This window comes from Dasypus novemcinctus, chromosome 12 (assembly GCF_030445035.2).
Source record: "Dasypus novemcinctus isolate mDasNov1 chromosome 12, mDasNov1.1.hap2, whole genome shotgun sequence".
Classification (NCBI taxonomy): Eukaryota; Metazoa; Chordata; class Mammalia; order Cingulata; family Dasypodidae; genus Dasypus; species Dasypus novemcinctus.
In genome coordinates this window covers 13,473,920-13,498,963 of record NC_080684.1, presented here as the reverse complement: position 1 = coordinate 13,498,963, position 25,044 = coordinate 13,473,920, and the positions used below count along the sequence as shown (strand labels likewise).

At 40.0% G+C, this 25,044-nt stretch overlaps 1 long non-coding RNA gene across 3 annotated transcripts in view; it reads left to right on the top strand.

Annotated features, from left to right (window-relative positions):
* The first annotated feature begins 272 nt into the window (after positions 1-272).
* LOC101445367 (uncharacterized) overlaps positions 273-25,044 on the top strand; it is a 39,393-nt gene continuing 14,621 nt past the window's right edge. For all 3 annotated transcript variants that reach the window (XR_001118896.4, XR_009188174.2, XR_187782.5), the window contains exons 1-2: positions 273-474; positions 2,307-2,452. This is a non-coding gene — a long non-coding RNA (uncharacterized lncRNA). The remainder of the gene's footprint in view (positions 475-2,306; positions 2,453-25,044) is intronic.

Sequence of the window (25,044 nt, the reverse complement as noted above, 5' to 3'; positions counted from 1 at the left end):
CCCTTGCCCTTGCCCTGACCTGCCCTTGCCCTTGCCCTTGCCCTTGCCCTTGCCCTTGCCCTGCCCTTGCCCTGCCCTTGCCCTTGCCCTGCCCTTGCCCTGCCCTTGCCCTTGCCCTTGCATTTGCCCTGCCCTTGCCCTTGCCCTTGCCCTTGCCCTACCCTTGCCCTGCCCTGCCCTTGCCCTTGCCCTGCCCTTGCCCTTGCCCTGCCCTTGCCCTTGCCCTTGCCCAGCCGCCCAGCCAGATGCGGCCGGCAGAGGGCGCGCCCGCGCTGGACGAGCTGCAGCCCGCCGCGACGGGGCGGTTCTGCAAGACCAGCTCTCCTCGCAGAGGCTCTGTGACGGCCTCTTAATTATGGCTTCTAGGCGCACTCTCTTCGCACGCAGTTCAGTATTTGCTGCTTCGCTTCTCTTGTTCCCTCAGGTGGACTGCAAGGACGTCGAGGGTACAGGCTGGGTTCAGCCTTCTTCAAGGTAACTGACGGCGCCCGAGAACTAGGGCATGGCAGGTGCTCAGGCATTTACTGAATAAGGAGCGCGTGCAGCTCAACTGGAGCTGTCATTGAGGCTGATGTTGTTAATGCCATTTTTAAGCTCAGAATCAAATCATAAGAAGAGAAAGAGAGTGGGGGGGGGGGGGGGGGGGGACAAACCAACCCTGGAGGGGAGAGGCGTTTCGGTCTAAGAATGTAGGTAAAAGGCAAGCAGGGTTGGCTTTCATCCAGCCACTCGTTCAACCTGCCCTGCGAGTCCTCTTAAATCCTGCCCGTTTTGTCTTTGCTTGGACAACCTACAAATCCCTTTTTCTTTTTCATCCTTTGAGCAAATGACTAGGGCAATTGTCTGTTTTTGGCTGCTGCTGAGGTATGATCACGTGTTTAAGAATCAGGAAACCCTACGCAAGAACGCAGTCCCTAACTGAACCTATACCCAAATCAACAGGCTCGTTCCTGCAGCAGCACCACGGTGCCACCCAGTGGACGGTTTTGGAACAATTTAAATAAGCGTCACCTGGCAAATCGTTTTGCAACTGGTGTGTTTGTGGCCAGCTCGTTTAATGAGAGGCAGACTTTATACTTTGCATTTTTATACCTTGGATGTTTGATGAATTCTAATCCTTGTTTCACTTAAGGTCCTTAGAATGTTATTTTTGAAACTCCTATTTAGGACTTCTTTAAGAAAATTCTTAAAGCATTTTGACATACAATAACATGAGTGCTGATCTTTTTATTTTACTCTATTTTGAGAGAAAACAAGTCCCTCATTATCTCTGGGCGAACTCTTGAAAATTTAATTCTATTTCCTAGAGAGGTCTATGTGTAGGGAAAGAAAGTGGGCTTATGCAATATGTGCATTCCCTACATGCAATTTTAGTGTTTGGGATTTTCTGGATGCAGTCTCATGTTTTATTATTCAGAATATCAAAAGAATGGTGCTGGAAAAATTGGACATCCATATACAAAAAAACCTACCTCAACTCTTACCTTGCTCTATATAAAAAAATTAACTCAAAATGGTTCTGATCATCATGAACATACCAAGCCCTTCCAATTTGAGAAAAACCCAAAGTAACAGGGCAGCTCCAGCCTATCTTACTTTCTCCTACTCACCTAAGGATTTCTCACCTGCCTTGTCTCAGTTGAGGCCCCTTACGATGGATTTTCTTTCTTGAAAAAAAAGGGTTTGCTTAATTTAATATTTTAGTTTTTGAAAACCTATCATTATAACTTAAGTCTGTGCATATTATTTTTTGCTCTAAATGGGGAATTACAAAAGTTTTGAATTTATTATAATAAAAACAACTGGTAAAAGGTAGCCAGCCAGGAGATCCCAAGTCTGTCACTCACAGGCAGAGTGGGTACTCACAAGACACAGAATACTCTCTCTCTCTTAGTCCCCACATTTGTAAAATGGGGTAGTACTCCCCTCCCATTTAAAAATACTGTGTTTTTAAAATTTTTCCTTAATGAGCTTGTGTTTTGCTGGTAATAAGGAGGTTGGGCAGGATCTCTTGGGGTTCTTCCATGTCTGGTATTTGATTTTTTTTCATAATTGTGTATATTTATGTCAGTATCCTGACAATATGACACTTCATTAAAGTATGGCTGTTCTTGAGATGGCGGATTTAGTGTTGATGAATGCTTATGGAAGTTTTCTCAAAGCTGTATATGTCCTTCAAGTTTGCTAAATGCACATTACAGCAAACATATTTGTATATTTTCACCAAGTTTCAGGTCTGTTTAAATAAGAGTTTTGGACCATATACCCTGAATGTGTCGTTTAAATAGATCTCTGCTATTTTCCAGAAAAGGCAGATTGGCTCCAGTGACCTGTGCCGTGGGAGCAGCAGGGGATTACACAGGTGCTGTAAGGAGCCAGCAAGATGGAGTGCGAAGTACTTGAACAAGCAGCCAGAAGCCTTGGGTATGAGTCTGAGTCCCTCACCCTGCAGGTAACTGATTACGGGGGAAAGCATGTAATGTTCCTGAGCCTCTGTTTCCTTATCTGCAAAGCAGTGATACGTTCTGTCTGACACACTTGGTTGTTCCAAGGTTTAAGGTGGCATCCCGAAAACTCTCAAGGGCAACTCTGGCAGGAATCCATCATTTAGTAGAAAGAAATTAAGGATGTTAGGAAGATGGGGGATACACTGGGACAGTCAGGAAGATTTGGAACTAGAAGGAAAAACTGATGGGTCCTCTTGTGGAGCTAAACTCTCCAAATATGACGACAGCAGAAATGACAAAGAAAGGCTGCAGAAATGTTCCAGATTAAAAGATGCTAAAGAGATGGGAACACTAAAAGCAATATGTGATCTAGGCAGAGTCCTATATCGGAGGATGAAAAAAAAGAGCTTTAATGGACATTATTGGATCAATTGGCAAAATAGGAAAATGGAGAGCAGATTAGACAAAAGTGCTGTGTCGATGCTAAATTTACACAAATCGAAAACGGCTATGGTTTTCTGGGTATGTAAGCAAATACCTCTATTCTCAGGAAACACACACAAAAGTAATGAGGAATTTTGGGTCGTGATGCATGTAAACTATCTTTGAATGGTTCAGGGGAAAAAATACATATCAGGAAGGGAAATGAGGGGTTAAGTCTTATAGCAGTTGAAACTGGGTAAAGGGTATATGGTTTTCTTTGTGCTTTGCTTAATTTTTCTCTAAGTTTGAATTTCCTTCCCAATTAAAAAAAATATGTACAAAGATATTTTAATTTACTGATATTTTATTTAATATTTAATGAATGAACATTTCATTAAACATTGTAGTCATTATTCTTTGTTATTATAACATTTCACATTGGCATGGCTTTGCTCTTTACCATTTAAAAATACTTTAATATACTTTATTTAACCCTCATTAAAAAGCCCCATTTCACAGAGAAGGACACAGATGCAGAGACTTCTTGTGAGATCTTGGTAAATCATCTTTGCATATTCCCTAGAAAACATGACATGCACTAAATGGGATGGAGTGAGCACAAAGTTCTATGGCAGAATTTTTGGTAGGTACCTAACATCCTGCAGTAGGAACTTTACCTCTTTGGGATCAGAGAAGGCTAACGGAGGGAGAAAATAGTTAAGCAGAGCATTGAAGGACACATGAAGGTTAGACAGACGGGAGGAAGGGAATTCCATATGGAGGCGCTAAACTCTTCATGGGTCAGCTGGGTAAAGAGAGCATGGTAGATTTGGGGGATGTAAGAAGGTGGAATAGCTGGCACTAAGGAAGGGCCAGATCCTGACGGTCCTCAAATGCCATGCCAAGAAGTTTGGATTCTTATCCTAGCATTTCTAAGACATTGAAGGGTTGTAAACAAGGAAGTAAAATGATTGAGAGAATGGAGAATGGGTTGACATGGGTGCGAGTCTGGAGGCAAAGATTCTAGCTCAAAAGCTACTGTAAAAATGCCAAGTTGAGGGAGGCAGACTTGGCCCAGTGGTTAGGGCGTCTGTCTACCACATGGGAGGTCCCTGGTTCAAACCCCGGGCCTCCTTGACCCGTGTGAAGCTGGCCCACGCGCAGTGCTGATGTGAGCAAGGAGTGCCCTGCCACGCAGGGGTGTCCCCCGCGTAGGGGAGCCCCACGTGCAAGGAGTGCGCCCTGTAAGGAGAGCCGCCCAGCGCAAAAGAGAGTGCAGCCTGCCCAGGAATGGCGCTGCACACGCGGAGAGCTGACATAAAAAGATGATGCAACAAAAAGAAACACAGATTCCCGTGCCGCTGACAAGGATAGAAGCAGTCACAGAAGAACACACAGCGAATGGACACAGAGAGCAGACAATTGGGGGGGGGGAGGGGGAAGGGGAGAGAAATAAAAAATGAATAAAATCTGAAAAAACAAACAAACAAAAAATGCAAGTTGAGGAGGATGGTGGGGCCAAAACTCAACTCCCAGCATGGCCTGCCTCCTTACAGCTGTGTGCAATGGACAGAAAGGGAGTGAGACAGAGACCAGGTTGCTTTTTTTTTTTTTAATAAATAATAATAAATTTGAGTTTTTAGATTTACAGAAAAATAACACCAGAAGTACAGGGAGTTCTGATCTACCCTGCCACCCCCCACCCCGACACACACATAGTTTCCCTTATTATTAACACCTTAAATGAGTGTGGGACATTCGCCACAATTGATGAACCAATACTGAAGCATTGCTACTAACCAAAGTCTGTAGTTTACATAGTGGTTTACACTTTGTGCTGCACAGTTTTAGAGGCTTCGACAAACACATAATGAAGAGACCAGGGTTTTGAACCCAATTACTTTCTTCGCCCTTCTAAGAGTTGTTCAATCAGGTGCTTTTCCTCTTTAAAGAATCACACACCCAGAATGGTGTGGTCTAAATGATATAATTTGATGGAAGAAAAGCATATTCATGTTATGCAACACTGAAACACTGAGTACTGACACCTGAGCAGGGGATGAAACAAGCGAAGGCACTCATGAGAACTGTCGGATTTCATCAATAATTGCTATTTATAATCTTCATGTTCATCTTGTGAATTTTACACGAAAGGAGTATACACAAATAAACATACTTGTCAGGTAGAGATAAAAATCTCTCCTTTATTATTTCTCAGTGTCAGAGTTAAGAGAAATGTATGTTTTTATTTTGGCAACATCCGGTATGTCAGACAGATAATAAGTATTTAATAGTCAAACATCAAGAATTAAAACCATGCCAACCAAAACAGATTTTCTAGGACATATGATAATTTTCATGAAAATCTAAGAAATTTCTTAACATACAAGCAGATATTAATAGGATATAAAGATAAATCAATACCATTTTCACTTGAGATAAATGTAGCTTCAGATGAGTTTATACAATTTGAAAAAAATCAGTGGGAATTGTGTGGGTGTATCTGAATGAGGAATTTGGTCTTTCAGAATTGTGAGCTGTTTGAAATGAGAAGGACTAAGTGGTTTAAATATACGGAGGGTTAATGGCACCCCCCAAATTCTCTTCTCCTGACTGACTGCAGAATGAGTGTTTTCTAATTTTTTCTTTTTTAAAAAAAAGATTTATTTAATTTCTCCCCCTCCTCATGCCCCCCCATTGTTGTCTGCTCTCTGTGTCCATTTGCTGTGTGTTCTTCTGTGTCTGCTTGTCTTCTCATTAGGTGGCTCTGGGAACCGATCCTGGGACCTTCTGGAGTGGGAGAGAGACAATCATTCTCTTGCGCCACCTCAGCTCCCTGTTTCTCTGTGTCTTCTCTTCTCTGTGTCTCTTGTTGCATCATCTTGCTGTGCCAGCTCTCTGCATCAGCCAGCACTCCTGCATAGGGAGCTTTCCCGCACTGGGTGGCATTCCCACGCAGGGCAGGGCGACATTCCCACATGGACTGGCACTCCGCGTGGGCCAGCTTGCCCTCACCAGGAGGCCCTGGGCATCAAACCCTGGACCTTCTATATGGTAAATGGGGGCCCAATTGGTTGAACCACATCCATTTCCCTCTAACTGCCCCTGAAGATGACGCCAGAACAAGGACGGGGAGGGTCCCTGAATGTAAGTTTTGGAAAAGCCTTATATGGATCTGTATACCTACCCCTTGATTGTGCCCAAATTTTGAGATGCAAATTATAATTTATATATTACTTTATTTAGTTCACATAATTATTTATATATTATAATTTATAAATTAAAACTATTTAAATTGTAAGAAAAATCACATTGTATACTTTAAAGATGCTAGTGTTTCACTTTTTTCCTGGTCATTTGAGTGGTGCTCTCATAATACAAAATCTTTATTTTTGCAGCAAAAGCAAAATATTGCAGCAAGTGGAGTGCAAGTTATACATTTGTACTCTCATTCATGGAAACGTATTTTGCCAATCAAATTCTTTACTAAATCCACGCTATCCTTTCCTTTGCCCTTAAAATTAAAAAAAAAAAATGTTTAGTCATCAGAGTGCTGTAGATGAGGAAGAATATTTTCATAGCTCTCTCTTCCTTGATGTTTAATGGAGACCAATCACTACCAATGCTGCCCCTTCTGTACCTTACCTTTGTAAGAAATGAAGATTAGTTTAGTTTTCACATAAAGGAAGAAAATATTAATTAATGTAACCTGGCAGCCTACTGCCTCAGTTTCCCACTCCCAGGTTAAGCAGGGACAAAGGAAACCAGCTTAAGCCAGTCCTATAGGCAGTGAAAAAGGTGCCCAAGAAAGAGCTAAGTCAATACCAATTCAGCACTAAATTCCATTCCTCATTTGGCAACGGGGAGCAGGTAAAAACTGAAATGGTTGGAATGTGATGGGGGAAGCGGTTAATCACAAACTTTTGCATGGGAAAGTTAGATCTTCTCAGATAGGTTGTAACTTCTGAAGTATCCAATCTGTGGAGAAACAGAGGAAGGGCTTGCGGGCTAGGCTTAGGGATATAAATTGTGTCATTTTTCTTTGTTTGGGGCGCCAGCCACGTTTTCTGGTTGTGCGCCCCTTCTTGCAAGATTGAGAATAAATTCTTTTCTTCTCCACCATCGGGTGAGCCTTATTTTCTTCCAGAAGAAGATTTCTTTCTTAACCTCCAGAGCATCTGCCTTTCCGTCTGTCATTCCAGGTTGCCTTTTTTCTGTTAGAAGATGGCATTTTGCTTTGTTTTAAATTTGTTCCATGCCTCAAAGGAGATCTATTTCATTTTCTTTTTCTTCTGCCCATTCTATGTTTCAGTTTATTTAACAAGAGTTTCAAGTAGGAAAAATGGAGTTTTGGTTTAGGTGGAGATAACGGGATGTGTATTGGCAGCCCTATCTTAATTTGCTTTCTGTGGCTCGTTCAAGGAGGGCTTGGATTGAAAGTGATCTTTATCAAATTGAGCTTTGAGGGGCACTTTGAAAACAGAATGTTTTAAATCAATTAGAAGTACAATAACAAAACTTATATTATATATACATACAGCAAAGCAAGAACTTCATTTTAAGAAAACCAAATAAATAAAATTCACAAAAACAAATGGGTTTAGGAATGGTATATTCACATAACAAAAAACTTTTCTTTCTTTCAAAACTACTACAAAATCCTTTAAAGAGTGAGCATTTCTATTGAACTCAAAATTTGATAGTGACATTTTTTTATGAACTCCACAGCAAAGCATGGCAATTCTGTATAATAGTAGAATGCTTTGCATTTGATAGCTTTTATTTACCCCAGACCTATTACTATCCCTAAACTCAAGTGTGTCTTCTTCCAACCCAGCAAAGGAAACAGAAGGTTAAAAAGGTATAGTGAATTGCCAAACTCACAATCTAGTATAGAACTTTGGACCTGTAACTTTTAATCCAGTATCATTTTCACAAAACTTCATTCCTATGAGGATAGTTTTTTTTGTATCTTAAAGTGGGGACATATGTCTACTGCAAATAAAGTAATTGCTTTTGACACCTGACTGTATACAAAGGTTGAATTTAGTGCATTGTATTCAGGTTTATCTTGTAAATCCTTAAATAATGGACCTTTTGTGTCACATTTAAAAATAGCCTCCCTTTTACAGAAAACATTTTAAGCAAATCTAATATACTCACATTCTGTAAATTTAAGATAGATTACAATCTTAATATGTTGATGAATATTTGACTGATATTTCATCTTACACTCTGGAATAATAATTTGACATTACTTCTCTCTATAATGAAAACTATTCTTTCATCAGTTTCTCATGCCCATTGATTTATTTTGAGGAGCTGTGATAAGCATGCTTTTGATCCAATGGTTTAAAGAAATATGCATAACACACAAGTAGAATGAGTAGAAAAATTTACATTCAGTGTCACCACTTTGATTTAATACAAGGGGCAGAATCTAATTTTATTCTGACAAGAATAAAAGGGGATGAAGATACATGGAAAAGCATAAGGCATTCAGGTTATGTATGTCCAATAGCGTACTCTTAAGCGGAGTAATTTTGTAAAACTAACCAGCAATATGCACATAGGTGATGCTCAGTAATATCAAATTGATATTGAAAACCTATTGATTTGACTGGCTTGTTCTTTTTCTTTTAAAGATTTATTTTATTTATCCCCTCCCCCCCCCCCCTTCCCCTGTTGTCGGCTCTCTGTGTCCATTCCTGTGTGTTCTTCTGTGTCTGCTTCTATTCTCATCAGGCAGCTCCAGAAACCGATCCTGGGAGCTTCTGGAGTGGGAGAGAGGCAATTACTCTCTTATGCCACTTCAACCCCTGTTCTATTATGTCTTCTTATTTTCTCTCCTCAGTCTCTTGTCACATCATCTTGCTGCGCCAGCTCTCCGCATCAGCCGGCATTTCTGTGTGGGGTGACTTTCCCACACTAGGCGGCATTCCCACGCAGGGGCACTCCTGCGCAGGGCGGCATTCCACTTGGGCCGGCACTGCACGGGGGCTAGCTCGCCCTCACCAGGAGGCCCTGGGCATCCAACCCTGGACCTCCTCTATGGTAGATGGGGGCCCAATTGGCTGACTGGTTTGTTCTTTTTCTGTTTTCCTATTTGCTGCATGGTGGGTCCATCTGCTCTAGTTTCCAAGTTCAGGCTAAACCCTTCCCTTGCAATGAACTTTCTTATACTTCTTTTATTTCATTGTTTGGAAATATTCTGGAAAGGGCTCTAATTTTGAGCAACAGAGATGACAGGCTGTGATGAGACTTCTTGTTAAGCTATGTTGTGATAGCTCTGAGGGTGGGAGGGTCATTGAATAGAAACGCTGCTTTGACATGCAGTGATGGTTTCCATATCTTTGTAATGCAGTAGTGATTGGGCAGAAGTTAATAGCCTGAAGGAACATGTAAAATAATTGGTATGGCCCTATGCATTTCCTCTACCAAATCTCCTGGCCCTTGGGTCCTTTTGAGCTATCTGCTTATCAAGTCCCTGCACCCTTCCATTTTCCCTCAATCTCTGATATTCCATTTAACCTAGTCTCTCAGTTGGTGTCCCATTTTCCAAACTATTCCAATCTCCAAGATCAAATTTTAATTTCAATAGGGAGTTTATCAGCAAGCTGTTAGGAAGAAAGTAGCAATTAAACCTATTCACACAAATATGTGCAGTAAAATTTATAAGGGTGTTTGCATTTTAAAAGAATACACTTTAAACCAAAAAAATGAATCCATAATGGCAGAATTTTTATCAGTAAAGATATGTTTGAGCCAGGATTGTCCCAGGTATTTATTAATGGAAGTTTATTCTCATTCTTATTCCACCTAGGTGTAGCAATTTTTTGTGAATTCCAGAAATAGATTATGTTCTTGAACTAATCCATTCAGTGGGTGTAGGGCCCTTTGATTACATTAAATTTGGTTGAGGGCCTTTGATTAGATTGCTTGATAAGATTGATTTAGGGCTTTTGATTAGACTAATTAGTGAGGTATGAGCCAGCTTGGATCTCTGCCCTCTTGTTGGGTCTAATATAAAGGAAGACACAGAGAGAGACAGACACAGAGAGAAGAGAAGCCACTGTTTTGACCCTGCTGAGTGAGAGACAACTCCAGGATTGCCAGCAGCCAAAGCTCATGCATGAAGCCCCCAAGATGCTGGGCCATGGAGCAGCTTGAGGCTGAGGAGCAAAGCCCTATGCCTGGTTGCCCACAGCTGAGCTCCAGGATTTGGAGGGGATCCTGGAGGGAAAGACACAGACCTTGGCAGAGATCTTTGGCCATCTTGCTTTGCCATGTGGCAAGACCCTGAGAAAGCATCTCTGATGGTGTCTTGCTTTGGGCATTTCATAGCCTCAGAGCTTACAGTTCCAACCCATTTCTGGTACTTTGCGTTGGCAACCCTATGGCAAACTAAGACACTAGATCTTTTAAAGAATGAGAAACAATTTATTTGGGTAAAAGCTAATAATTTGGGACTTCTGGTTGACCAAGATGGTACCTTAGGATGCTCCAAAGTTCAGTCCCCACACAGAATCTTTGAACAACTAGCAAAGACTAGCAGTGAAATCTTCCTCAAAACTCTGGAAAACAGTTAAAGGACTTCAGTGACAGGGTGACCACCAAATCAAGAAAACAGCTTAAAAACAGTAGGAGAGGGAAGTGGCTGTGGCTCAATCAGTTGGACTCCTGTCTACCATATGGGAGGCCCTGGGTTCATGTCCTGGGGCCTCTTTGTGAAGGTAGGCTTGCCTGCACACTGCAAAGAGCAACTGGCCTGCAAGCACCACGGAGTACTGCCTGGCCCACTAGCACCACAGAGAGCCAACTCAGCAAGGTGATGGAACAAAAAGAGGGAGACAAGTAGTTGTAAAATTTGAGAGAGGTTCAATTATTTGTGTATAGAGAGGCCAGGACTCAGGAATGATTTTGAGAAGGAAAAATGGTTTATTGATGGCCGGCCAGACTCGGGAGCTTCCTGTTTCAATCCCGAGCCCCGAACAAGACTTTCAAGTTTCTCTTATACGGAGAGGAAAGTTTAAATGGTCCCTTTGTTTCAGTTCTCAATAGGCTTGAATTAGCATATATATCTTCCACATCTTAGGTAAGCTTTTAGCATGGACTTCATATAGTCTAGATAAGCTTTTAGCATATTTTGTTTGTATTTCCCCTGAATACTTAAAGTTTATAGACCTTGTATTGTTAAACTGTTTCCTAGGACTGGAGTCGTTGCCATGGTCACCAAGGGCAGGATTGCAGCCTCTTACCATTCTACACCCACAAGTCAAACAGCTTAGGTTATCTCTGAAGAGACAAAGAGCCTCCCACCCATAGCCCACATCATTTCCCCCCTTTGCCAAAGTTTAACTTGCCAAGCTTTGGCATAATTATTGTTGGAGCTGTGAGGTGGATGGCTGTTTGTTGTTTTGATTGATTATTTATCAATCTTTAGTGTAGCATCCAGGACTGTTTTTAAGAAGTTTAGAAGTTTTCATTCTGGACAGCAGAATCCTGGGGCAGGGGCCCCCTGCAGTCATCCTGGGACCACCGGTGCTCACGTGGATTTCCAGTCAGGCTCCAGATCCATCTATTAATTTTATTTTACCCTTAAAGAGTTTACACCTTTAATCTAAAAGGGGTGCTGAAGGGAGAGGATCTCTTTTCTGTAACTGCTTCCTGCTGGCCATGGGCTATAGTCACTGCCTAACAAGGTGTAAAACTCTTATTTTATTTTAACTGGAGAAAGATGGATCTGGCATTCTGTACAAAGTTGGATGAAGTTTTCATATGGTTAATAAGATATTCACTCTGAAAGAAACAAACTTAATTAAAAATTTGGAATACCCATTTTTAAAAGAGGACATTGGATTACAGAGGTAGACAAGGTTAGGTGCTTATAAAGATGGCACTCCTTTTAAAAACTGGTGGGAACAGTATATATATACTTTTTAAAAGTTATTTATCTTTAGAGAGAAATTGCAATAGATACTTAGCTTTGTTTGAAGACACATTTCAAGCTGTTTAATGATTGGCACTCATGTGCTCTGTCAGACGCTCCTGGTGAACTGGCACCCCTTGGGCAATTGGTTTCATTCAGGATTAGTACACCAAGTTGGAAATTTTCTTAGTTTTTAGCTGTGGGAGTGATCAGAACTACAGAATAAAGGTTTTTTACATTTTGATTTAAATTGTACAATTTCTAGTAATTTCGACTTGTTCAATAAGCGACTCATTATTAGCAAGCAAGCCTCATTTTTGCTACACAGTGGAGTGCAGTAGAATATAGTAAGTTGACTGAGCCTGGCTGAGACTGCCACCTTATTCTATAGACATGTTTATTAACTGTTTAGAAAATGAATTTACTAGGAATTTAACTTGTCTAATATACTTCTGCACTTGATCCAAAATAGAAAAGATAACATTATAATTATTAGGCATATATTTAGTACAGGATTAGAGTACAGAACTTAATATTTATTAATGTATTACTTAATGCAAAGGATTTAGAGTTGCAATTAATAGTTTTAAGTTTCAGGTTTGTAATACTTTACAGGTTATCCCTCCATGAGAGCAGGCCATAATGCCAATTGTGTTTAAGTTTTACTTACAGTATCCTGGTATCATGGCTCCACTTAGCATGTTCTTCACGCAGTGAGCAAGTCACAGCATCCTTGATCCTAGAGAGATTTTCCAGTATTCTACTAGCCTGGTGCATAGTGCTCTCTCTGGCACTATGGAACAGTGCCAGTCTGGAGGCGATATCCATTGTACACTTGGCTGTACCGAATCATCATTGGCTCCTGCAGGAGCTTGAAACTGCAACGTAGTTTCCATTGACTTTAGGAGCAGAACCAGAGGCTGATATAGCAAATATTTTTAATTGAGGGGTCAGTGACCCACCTAGCCAATAACTCACATGGAGAGGCAACCTGCAATGTATTCAAGGCCTGGTTTGAATGCACAAACGAGTTTGACAATGTTAAGGTTTATTCCTTGTTTTTATATATATTTTAAACAATTTAATGGAACACATATATCAAATGACTGTTTACTTATAGAATTTTACCATGAAGATAACAGTAGGTACTTTATTTTAGTAATAGAGGGAAAAAAATATTTTTCATTGTTAAAATGAAAACAGAAGATTCCCAATAGAATCAAGATAACTTTTTATTACCATTTATTTAAATATGCACCTTGTGGTGGCCTTCAGACAGGTTTCATTACCATGAAGTTATTTTTTGCAACCAATACCAATCCAAGTTTTTGTTAATAATGACTTTTAGAACTAGAATTATTTAAATGTTTTCAGTTTGGAAGATGTTTTACAAACTTTTTATAATTGACTATAACCACATTGACTAGCCAACTCATGTTTAAATAAACTTATTAAATTACAATTACCAACCAAAGAAATTTACTTTATTTATTTAAGAGAGCATATCTACAATCTTTTTTCTTTAGCCTAATTTCACCAATGTGAACTTACAATTTCCATTACTCTAAAGATTTTGTACATATAACGTTAATTTAGTTTATAAGTTAACTATAGGAGATTACACTCAAGTTAAATAAAATTGAAACTATTATAGTTTATGCAAGGAATGTTCTCTTTTTTCCTTACAGGAAGCTAAACACGTCTTTTCTTTGTTTAAGTTATGAATTTGTGAATAATTTTTAAAAGCATACTGACTACCAGGTTTTAAAACACATTACACAATTACTTAATTTGTTTAATCATAATCCAGGAAAGATCTCTCCATAGTTTTTATGGACTTTTCTTTACTTACTGATATTTGTCAACAGAGCCACTAATTACCTTTATTTTTGTTGGAAAGAAGTCTTCTTCTGGAAGAAAATAAGGCTCGCCCGATTGTGGAGAAGAAAAGAATTTATTTTCAATCTTGCAAGAAGGGGCACACAATCAGAAAATATGGCTTGTGCCCCGAACAAAGGAAAAAGACACAATTTATACTCTTAAGCCTACCACACAAGCTCTTCCTCTGTTTCTCCATAGATTGGATACTTCAGAAGTTACAGCCTATCTGAGAAGATCTAACTTTCCTGCGCAAAAGTTTGTGATTTAACTGCTTCCTCTATCACATTCCAACCATTTTAGTTTTTACCTGCTCCCCTTTGTCAAATGAGGAATGGAATTTAGTGCTGAATTGGTATTGACTTAGCTCCTTCTTGGGCATCCTTTTATTGCCTATAGGACTGGCTTAAGCTGGTTTCCTTTGTTGCTGTTTAACCCAGAAGTGGGAGACTGAGGGAGTAGGCTGCCAGGTTACATTAATCAATATTTTTCTTCCTTTATGTGAAAACTAACCTAATCTTTGTTTTTTACATTTTATGGCTGAAAAAAGGTTTAAACTGGGAAATTACAGGGCAAACTGATTCTTACTTCTCTAGCCTAGTAAATAGGTTTAACCTGCCACACTTAGTCTTGCCTTTAAAGCCCTTGCAAAGAGGAGGCCCTTTCCCAAGAGTTTCTATAATCAGATTTCTATATGACTTTTTCATCCTGCTTAGTTTAATTTGGGCTTCAAGAATATTTATTCACATATATAACTGTATATTTAATTTTTAACAATTTGAATAGAGCTCTTTTAAGAATTTTCACTTGTTAATTTGATATTATTATCCTGATGTATGAAGACATACACTGAGCAAATGGGCAGACACAAAGAGTTAGACACAGAAACACAACTCATTGATGTTACTTATCATTTGCATTATTTTATATACTGTTTAGCTTAATTTGGGGTCCAGAAATATATATTACTTATATAACTGCATATTTAACCTCAACAATTTGAGCAAATAGGCAGACATGAATAGTTTGACACAAAAACATAACTTTAGTTACTTAAAACTTCCATTTTTTCACAAAATAAGTGTGACTGCAAAACATTTCAAAGACTCCTGAAACTTTTCTTAATCTGCACTGTGACTGTGCAGTTTTACACAAGAATTTTGTTTCTTAACTAATGGCTTATAACCAAAATGTTCCCAATGCTCCAACACAATTTTCTTTTGTTTCAGAACTTTATATTTTACTTTGAATTTAGCAGAATTTTGATAAGCTACAAGACTAATTCTAAGTATATTCACTGAGGCTATTGGAAGCCTCAGGGAGACAAACTGGTTTCTCTCATGAATTTCCACTCCTAGGAACACTGACAGTTAAAGCAGGAGACTTCCTTTATTCCCCCCAGTCCTTGAAGATAATAAAACTCCAGTGGTCATTTTATCTTATGGGCTAAGAATTCCATCAGGCAGCAATTTATTTAGTTTACACTTGAATTCATGAGAGAAAGGGTTACCAATACCAGGACAGGAGACAGTGATGTCCTTGCTCTTGTCTGGCCTGTAGGGGCAGAAGCTATTATGAAATAACCATAGGCAAAGGCAAGGGGTGAGGTTAGACTTGAAGTAACCATAAACAAAGGAAAGGTTAGTTTAGAATTTACACTTAGATAATAGTTTCAGGCTAAATTCACCCAGCTATAATTTCAGTTATTATCTTTTCACTGTTTTATAATATAAATGCATTTATAAATGATCTTAACTCAGTTACAGTTTTTATTAATTTTTTTAACCTCAAGGTGAATTGGATACCTTTATTAATTAAGCTACAAGAATTTTATTAATAACAATTCTTTGAAGTCCTGCCTTTTCTTAGTAATGGAACAAATTCTCATCTGTAAGTTATGCATTTAATTCACCAGCAAGAGAGTATTGGCATTTAAAGATTCATTTTAAACTACCTTTTTACCATGAATTCTTAGGTGCCAGCAACTGACAAAATCCAAATATAGATTTTAAAGTGGCGTTTCATTCCTTTTCTTTTTTTTTTCCTTTGTAGTTTCACAACTCTGAAGTTTCCAGCCAGGCCATTGAAAAGGCTATCAAGTGATTAGTGGTCTATTGTTTCAAGCCATAGCCTCTGTTCTTCAGACAGTTTTACAGTTCTAAAACATTCCAAAGTATTTCTACAGTCTTACAGAGAGAGAGATTTTGGCCTTGACACCCTAGGGAGGGAATTTTACTGCATTTATTTTGATTCTGCTTTTCACCCCCTTCACTTCCCCCCTTCCAGGCAGTTGAGTGCACAACAATCAAATAGGAATGCAGCTTATGAATAGAAGGTGTGGACTCACTCCCTCTTTCCAGCTTTCTGCCAAAATGGGCAGACAGAACCTACTCAAATTTGGCAACTCTCCTGGAGACCCAGCCACCCTGACTGGGGCAGCCCCAACAAACTTGGGTGCATGGCAGGGACACAAATGGCCTCCAAGCCTCAGCAAAGGGGCAGACCAGAGACAAGACAGCAAAGCATGCACAAACATCTAGACTCTGCAAACATCCAGACTCTTCAGTTTTGCCCCATAATCATTTCATCCCCTTGCCAATGGCAAGGGAGGGTTCCAGCTCAACTGAATTCTACTTTACATAACTATACAACTCCAACACTAGCATTGAGCTGACACAGACAGAAGCACAAAGGTTACTAATCTGACCCACAATTTCTATATATATTTTTTCAGCATGACTGCCCCCACAGCCATCACAAACCTTAGAACACTTAACATTTGGTATAAAGTGAATTCATTCACAATTTAGCACCATAACAAAAGATTTCAGCAGACCTTTTTCACTGTTTAACTTTATACCCAGACCATGCTTCACTAGAAAAGCTGATCCATTTTCCTGTAACCAAGGTTTTTTTTTTTTTTTTTTTTTTTTAAATCTAGACCAATTTCCAGGACATTAGGACTCGAACCTATAAACAACCCTTCCTATTATAATCAAGCCTCCACTCCTTTAGTGGATATAAGACCAGTACCAGATTCTAACATGCAGTTAGACAAACCCAAAACACCAGGGTTTTTTCCCAGTTTTTCTCCAGGACATTAGGACTCGAACCTATAAACAGCCCTTCCTATTATAATCAAGCCTCCACTCCTTCAGTGGATGTGAGACCAGTACCAGATTCTAACATGCAGTTAGACAAACCCAAAACACCAGCGCTTTTTCCTGGTTTTTCTCCTTTTTCCAGACCTAGAGAGAATGGCTTCCCCCCAATTTTCTGGGGCTACTAAGGTTCTCTCAGGAGGTGCTCAGACTCCCCCTCCTAGCAATTAAAGCTAGGGCTTTCCAGACTGTGCTCACCCGGGGAGTCTTACCTTCTTCCATGTTCTGAGTTCTTTTACGTTCCCAGAATCTTTCTCTTCAGACCTTCCATTGCCCTCGATTTTCATCGGGAAGATTCCAGTGGAGCCCACATCTTTTTTGGATTAAATTTAACCCAGGGGTGCCCAGATTTGTGGTTCACCCAAGTCTTCCCGGCTTCCTCGGGGAATTGGAAGGGGCAGCAAAATGCTACCATCTCTGGCCTTCATTTGCAATCCCGGATGAGCCCCCATAAATGTTGTAGAATTTGAGAGAGGTTCAATTATTTGCGTATAGAGAGGCCAGGACTCAGAAATGATTTTGAGAAGGAAAAATGGTTTATTGAAGGCTGGCTGGACTCGGGAGCTTTCTGTTTCAATCCTGAGCCCCGAACAAGACTTTCAAGTTTCTCTTATACAGAGAGGAAAGGTTAAACGGTCCCTTTGTTTCAGTTCTCAATAGGCTTGAATTAGCATATATATCTTCCACATCTTAGGTAAGCTTTTAGCATGGACTTCATATATTCTAGATAAACTTTTAGCATATTTGGTTTGCATTTCCCCTGCATAGTTAAAGTTTATAGACCTTGCATTGTTAAACTGTTTCCTGGGACTGGAGTCATTGCCATGGTCACTAAGGGCAGGATTGAAGCCTCTTACTGTCTCACACCCACAAGTCAAACAGCTTAGGTTATCTCTGAAGAGACAAAGAGCCTCCCACCCATAGCCCACATCAAAGTGAAAACACAGAATAGCACACAGCAAATGGACACAGAGAGCAAGCAACAAGCAAGCCACAAGGTGGAGGGAAATAAATAAAAATAAATACAGACACAAAGAAGAATGCACAACGAATGGACACAGAGAGCAGACAGCAAGCAAGTCATGGGTGTGTGTGTTAAAACAACAACAAAAAAAAAAAAAATAGGAGAAGCTCTAGGCAGCATGCTGGCTTCTCCCTTAGTAGCCTCCTAGCATGGTATTGAACCAGCCTGTACTCTCACTGGGGTACCTGAGCCTGAATTAAAGGGCTGCTCTGATTCCCATAAATGGGGGAATTCCTAAGGGAAGCCCAAGAAAGAGTGCATGCTCAGGAAAGATGAAGCAGACTCTGTCACTTTTGCTTTGGGATGATTTTTTTGATAGGAGGGCTACATTCTGAAGGAGAGCACCAGTCAATACAGAGACAATTTTCAAAAACTGTTAAAGATGTTCTTTGCATTGGACTGTGTGTTTTTGTTGACTCCTACCACTCAAGGAATTTGGTCACATCACTATCTGGATAGAAACTTAAGTAACAGACAGTTCTGGGTCTAAATTTCAGAACCAACACATTAAAATATTAAAATATACAGTGTATAATAAAAGATTGCAAGAAGAACCCAAACAAAGGAAATGATGGCTTATCCAAAGGAATACATTAAACTCCAGAAACAATCAGTAAAGAAAACTGGACCTTGGACATACCAGGCAAAGACTTAAAAATAAGATTTTCGGTAGCAAAAAGAGATAAAGGAAAATACAAAGAAAGAACTAAAGGATATCAGGGAAACAATAAATGAACAAAATGAGAATCTCAATACAGATATAGAAATTTTTAAAAGGAACCAAACAGAAATACTGAACTCAAAGAATGCAATAACTGAAATAAAAAATTCCTTAGAAAGTTTCAACAACAGATTGGAGCTGGCAGAATTGAGAATCAGTGAACTGAAGAAGAGACAATTGAAACGGTTCAAGTGAGCACCAGAAAGAAGAAAAAAACAGAGAGAGAGAGAGTGTGAAAAAAAATGTGAACAGAGCCTAAGAGACCTGTGGGATACCATCAAGCTTACCAAAATATGCATAATAGGAGTACCAGACAGAGAAGAAAGAGAGAGAGGGGCAGAAGGAATATTCAAAGAAATAATGGCAGAAAACTTCCTAAATTTAATAAAAGACATGAATATTTATATTCAAGAAGTCCAAGAAAACCCACAGAGGATAAACTCCAGGATAAAAAAGTCCAGACACATTGTAGTCAAACTATCAAAGGCCAAGAACAAGGACAGAGTTCTGAAAAGTGCAAGAGAAAGGCAGTGTGTTATGTGCAAGGGAGCTCCAACAAGAGTAAGTAACAATTTCTCTTCAGAAACTGTGGAGGTAAGAAGGCAGTGGAGATGAAATATTTAAATGCTAAAAGTAAATAATTCCCAACAAAGAATTTTATATCTAGTGATGAATCAGGCTAATAAGATAGGGAATTCATAGATGGATCTGGAACCTAACAGAGAGTCCATGTAAACATCAGAAACCCCCAAGATGGCTGCTGGAGGACCCCCACCCCCAGGATTCTGCTACCCAGAACAAAGACTCCTTCCTGAGAACAAGGAAAAGCCCAGATGTTCCCTGGAAACTTTATCATTGGGTCCTCACTAAGGAATTGATGAGTGGGTAATTAATCCAAACAGCAAACAACTGGAACCCTCTCCCCTTCCATTAGCAAAGGGGTGGAATAATTAACAGTTTAAAAGCCAGGCACAAACCAGAGTGCCGGCTTTTTCGCCCTGCTCTCCTGCCTCTGGACCAGTTCCCTGCCCTCTTTGCACCACTTTCACCATTTTTCCTTTGCCACATGGCCACACGGGAAACCCTGGGGATTTATAATCTATAATTGGGAATTGTAGCCCTCTTCATCACTTTTCAACCCCCTTCCTTTCTACCTGGGACCCTTTCTGTTATTTTCTCCCATTTCTCTTCCCTCCCTATCTGAATAAATTACTGGCCTATCTTACCCGGCATGCTCTTGAAATTCATTTCTGCAGCATAGCCAAGAACCTAGAAAAAATCTGATAACAGTGAGACTATCTTTCAAAAATGAGGGAGAGAAGAAAATGTCAAAGGACTTATGGGAAAATGGAGGATTAGAGAGGTGGAGGAATCATTTCTCTCACAGAAACAATAGCTGAGGAAAGGCAGAGACTGAATGGAGGGCTGCCCCGGGGCTCAGGACACTAAGTGAAGGTGAGACACCACCCAGAGGAGAGAGTGGCAAAGGAAAGGAGTCTCAGCTGACTGAAAAATTCCAGAGCAGAGCTGCAGAAGCAGCAGTGGGAGCCCTTACCTCCACCTATGCAAATAGCAGTCATCTGACTGCAGCGGTTGTGGACTACGGTGGCTGTGGACTGTGGGGATCCTCCTCCCCAAGAAGGGGGGGAGGGAAGGACACGGCCTAGAGCAATTTCAAAATTTCGGCCAGTGAACTTGGTCTGCTGCTTTGGAGGGGACACACACTTCCAGGGAGGATGGGGCCATGACATTGTTTGCCCTGAGAACCAGCAGGGAGCTAAAGATTATTTGCAATCTCAGACACCCTCCTTACTGCCCTAGACTGGTTGCTGAAGAGGCAGAGGGAGGAGGGTGTGGTTGGCCAACGGTGGAGAACAGTGTCTGAGAAAGTTTGTTTGTGAGGCTTGACCAGCCCTGAGGATATGGCTTCTGCTCCAGCCACCCCACCCCTAAGAGTTACACTGAATGCACTCCCCGCCCCTAAAACCTGAAGTCTGAGCTGAGAGGCCTGCCAAAGTATGGCATCTGCTGGCCAGATCAGAAAAGTACATGAAAAAGGAAATAAAAGAAAAAAATAAGAGAGACAAGCAGGTGTGTTTACTGCCCCCCCGATCCAAGGCCCTTGAGTACTGGCCTGCACCCACTGGGTCCTTAGCCTGGTTTAAGCAGTTAAGCAGGGGCAACACTAAATATCTAGAACAAGTTGAACCAAAAGTCAAAGAACAGTGGCAGCACACAGCTACTTAACAGTAAATCCCTAGGCAAGAAAGAGAAACTGAACATCAGAGTAAAATCAGCATCAGAATCAGATGCCTAGACATCAGCAAAAAAACTACAAAACTATAAAATATTAAAAAAAAACTATAAAAAACTATATATATAAAAAAAGGAAGACATGACTCAGGCAAAGGAAAAAAAAAAAAAAATCAAAGCTCCAGAAGACACATAGGACTTGAAACAACTAATCAATGAGATTCATACAAATCTCCTACATTAAATCATAGAGTTGAATGAAAACATGACTAAAGATCTAAAAGACATGAAGAGACACTGAAGGAGCACAAATAAAAATCTGAAATGCTGGACAGAAAAATAACAGAGCTTATTAGAATGAAAGAAAGAATATGTGAGATTAAAAATACAATAGAGGCACAGAGCAAGAGATTTGAAATCATGGAAGAAAGAATAAGTAACATAAAGAACAACTGAAATTGAAGAGAAAGGTGAATATAGAGAGAAAATAATGGAAAGAGTTGAGCAGAGACTCAAGGAGTTGAATGATAACATGAAGCCTACCAACATATATGTTATGGGAGTTCCAGAATGGAGACAAGAAGGGAAAGGGTTTTAGAGGAAATAATGGCCCCAAATTTCCTAACTCTCATGAAAGACGTGAATACACATGTCCATGAAGCACAGCAGGCTCCAATTAGAATAAATCCAAATAGACCTACCCCAGGCATAATATGCAGAATGCCGAAGACAAAGAGAAATTTCTGAAAGTAGCAATGGAAAAGTGAAACATCAATAAAAGGGATGTTCCATAAGACTTAATGTGGATTTCTCTTCAGAAACCATGGAGGCAAAAAGACAGTGGTATGATATAATTATGATACTGAAAGAGAAAAACTGCCAGCCAAGAATTCTTTATCTGGCAAAATTGTCCTTCAAATATGACAGTCAACTTAAAATATTTACAAATAAACAGCAACTAAGAGAGTTCATAAACAAGAATCCAGCTCTGCAGGAAACACTAAAGGGAGTTCTGCATTCAGAAAAGAGAGAGGGGAGGAGAGTGTAGAAGTAAAGACTATCAGAAAGGATAACCATAAAAGGTAAAAAAGATGGAAAAAAATAAGATATGATATAAGAAAACCAAAAGATAGCATGACTGAAGTAAGTAATGCCTTTACAATAATGACATTACATGTTAATGGATTAAACTACCCAATCAAAAGATATAGGCTGACAGAATGGATAAACATGAGCCATCCATATTCTGTCTGAAGATTTCATCTTAAATCCAAGTATGGAAATAGACTGAAAATGAAAGTTTGGAAAAGATATTTCACACAAATAGTGACCAAAAAAGATCAGGGCTAGTTATACTGGGTGTCAGACAAAACAGATTTTAAATGCAAAACAATGATAAGAGAGGGAAGCAGATATGGCTCAAGTGATTGAGCTCCCACCTACCACATGGGAAGTCCATGGTTTGGTTCCTGGTGCTTCCTAAAGAAGACAGCAAGCTGGCAAAATGGGCAGGCATGGCAGGCTGACACAACAAGATGGTGCAACAAGAAACATGAGAAGAAAAACTTGGTGAGATATACAACAAAGCAGGGAGCAGAGGTTCCCAGTACTTCCTAGAGAAGATGGGCAAGATGGCAAGCTGACACAACAAGATGACACAAGAGACACAGAAGGGGGAAGTGGATGTGGCTCAACCAATTGGGCTCCCATCTACCATTTAGGAGGTCCAGAATTTGATGCTTAGGGCCCCTGGGTGAGGGCAAGCTGGCCTGTGAGGCAAGCTGGCCCATGCAAAATGCTGTCCCACGTGGGAGTGCCACCCTGCATGGGAATGCCACCCAGCATGGGAAAGCTGCCCTGTGCAGGAGTGCCAGCTGATGCTGAGAGTTGGTGCAGCATGATGATGTGACAGAGACACAGAGGAGAGAAAATAAGAAGACGTAGCAGAACGGGGAGCTGAGGTGGCGCAAGACGGTAATCGCCTCTCTCCCACTCTGGAAGGTCCCAGGATCAGTTCCTGGAACCACCTAATGAGAATACAAGCAGACACAGAAGAACACACAGCAAATGAACACAGAGAGCAGACAATGGGGGGAACGGCAGGAATGGGTGGTGGGGGGAAATAAATAAAATAAATCTTAAAAAATAAAAGAGACACAGGAGGAAGAACATAATGAGACACACAACAAAGCAGGGAATGGAGGTGGCTTAAGCAATTAAGCACTTTCCTCCCACACCGGAGGTCCTGGGTTCAGTTCCCAATGCCTCCTAAAGAATGCAAAGAAGATGAACAGACACAGGAAGCACAAACAACAAGGGGGTGGGGAGAAATAAATAAATTAATCTTTTTTAAAAAGTGATAGGAGATACAGAAGGCCATTATATATTAATAAAAGTGACAATCTACCAGAAAGGAGTAACAGTTTTAAATAACTACACACCTAACCTGGGTGCCCCAAAATACATGAGGCAAACCCTGGCAAAACTGAAAGGAGAAATAGATGTCTCCAGAATAATAATTGGAAACTTCAACATGTCAAATCCCATCAATATATAGAACAACTAGATGGAAGATCAACAAGGAAACAGAGAACTTGAACAATATGATAAACAAGCTGGACCTGACACACATACACAGAACACTGAACCCCAAATCAGCAGGTTACGTATTCTTCTTAGGTGTTCATGGCTCTTTCTCCAGGATAGACCATATGTTGGGCCACCACACAGTTCTTAAAAAGTTCAAGAAGATCGAAATTATACAAAGCACCTTCTCAGATCATAATGGAATGAATCTGGAAATCAATAATAGGCAGGAAAGGGGAAATTTTGCAAATGTGAGGAGGCTGAACAACACTCTCTTAAGCAATTGGTGTGTCAAAGAAGAAATTGCAAGAGAAATTAGTAGATATCTTGAGACAAATGAAAGCAAGAACACAATATATTAAAATTTATGGGACACAGTGAAAACAGTGCTGAGAGAGAAATTTATAGTCCTAATGCCTATATTTAAAAAGAAGAGTTAAAATCAGAGTTAACCAAACAACTGGAGAAACTAAAAAAGAACAGCAAATCAGTCCCAAAGTAGGTAGAAAGAAATAAATAATGAAGATTAGAGCAGAAGTAAAGGAAGTTGAGAACAAAAAACAATAAAGAAAATCAGCAAAACCAAAAGCTGGTTCTTTGAGAAAGTCAATAAAATCGACAAACACTTAGCTACATTAACAAAGAAAAAAGACAGAAGATGCAGATAAATAAAATCAGGAATGTAAGGGAGGGATATTGTGACTGAACCACAGAAATAAAAAAGGATCATAAGAGGATATTTTGAGGAACTGTATACCAATAAATTAGACAACCTAGATGAAATGGACAAATTCTGAGAAATGCACAGCAATCTACAAGAAATACAGAAACTTGGGAAGTGGATTGGGCTCAACTGATAGAGTGTCTGTCTACCACATGGGATGCCCCAAGCACATGAACATGGGTTCAAACCTAGGGTCTCCTGACCCGTGTGGTGAAGCTGGCCCACGTGCAGTGCTGATGCGTGCAAGGAGTGCCCTGCCATGCAGGGGTGTCCCCTGCATAGGGAAGCCCCAAGCACAAGGAATGTGCCCCACAAGGAGAGCAGCCCTGTGCAAAAAGAAAGCACAGCCTGCCCAGAAGTGGCGCTGCACACACGGAGAGCTGATGCAGCAGGATGACACAACAGAAAGAGACACAGATTCCTGGTGCCACTGACAAGAATACAAGTGGACACAGAAGAACACACAGCGAATGGATGTAGAGAGCAGACAACTGGGGGCAGGGAGGAGAGAGAAATAAAATAAAATATAAATCTTTAATAAAAGATTAAAAAAATACAGAAATTCAACACAAGCACAGAGATTAAATCACTGATCAAAAATCTTCTAACAATGAAAATTCCAGGACCAGATGGCTGCACAGGTGAATTCTTCAAACATTTCAATAAGAATTAATACCAATCCTGTTTAAACTCTTCCAAAAAACTGAAGAAGGAACATTACCCAACACATTTTATGAAGTCAATATCACCCTAATACCAAAGCCAGATAAAGATAATACAAAAAAAGAAAATTACTGACCAAGAACATAGATACAAAAATTCTTCACAAAATACTTGCAAATCGAATCCAATACTATATAAAAAAAGATTATACATCACAATGAGTTTTTTTTTATTC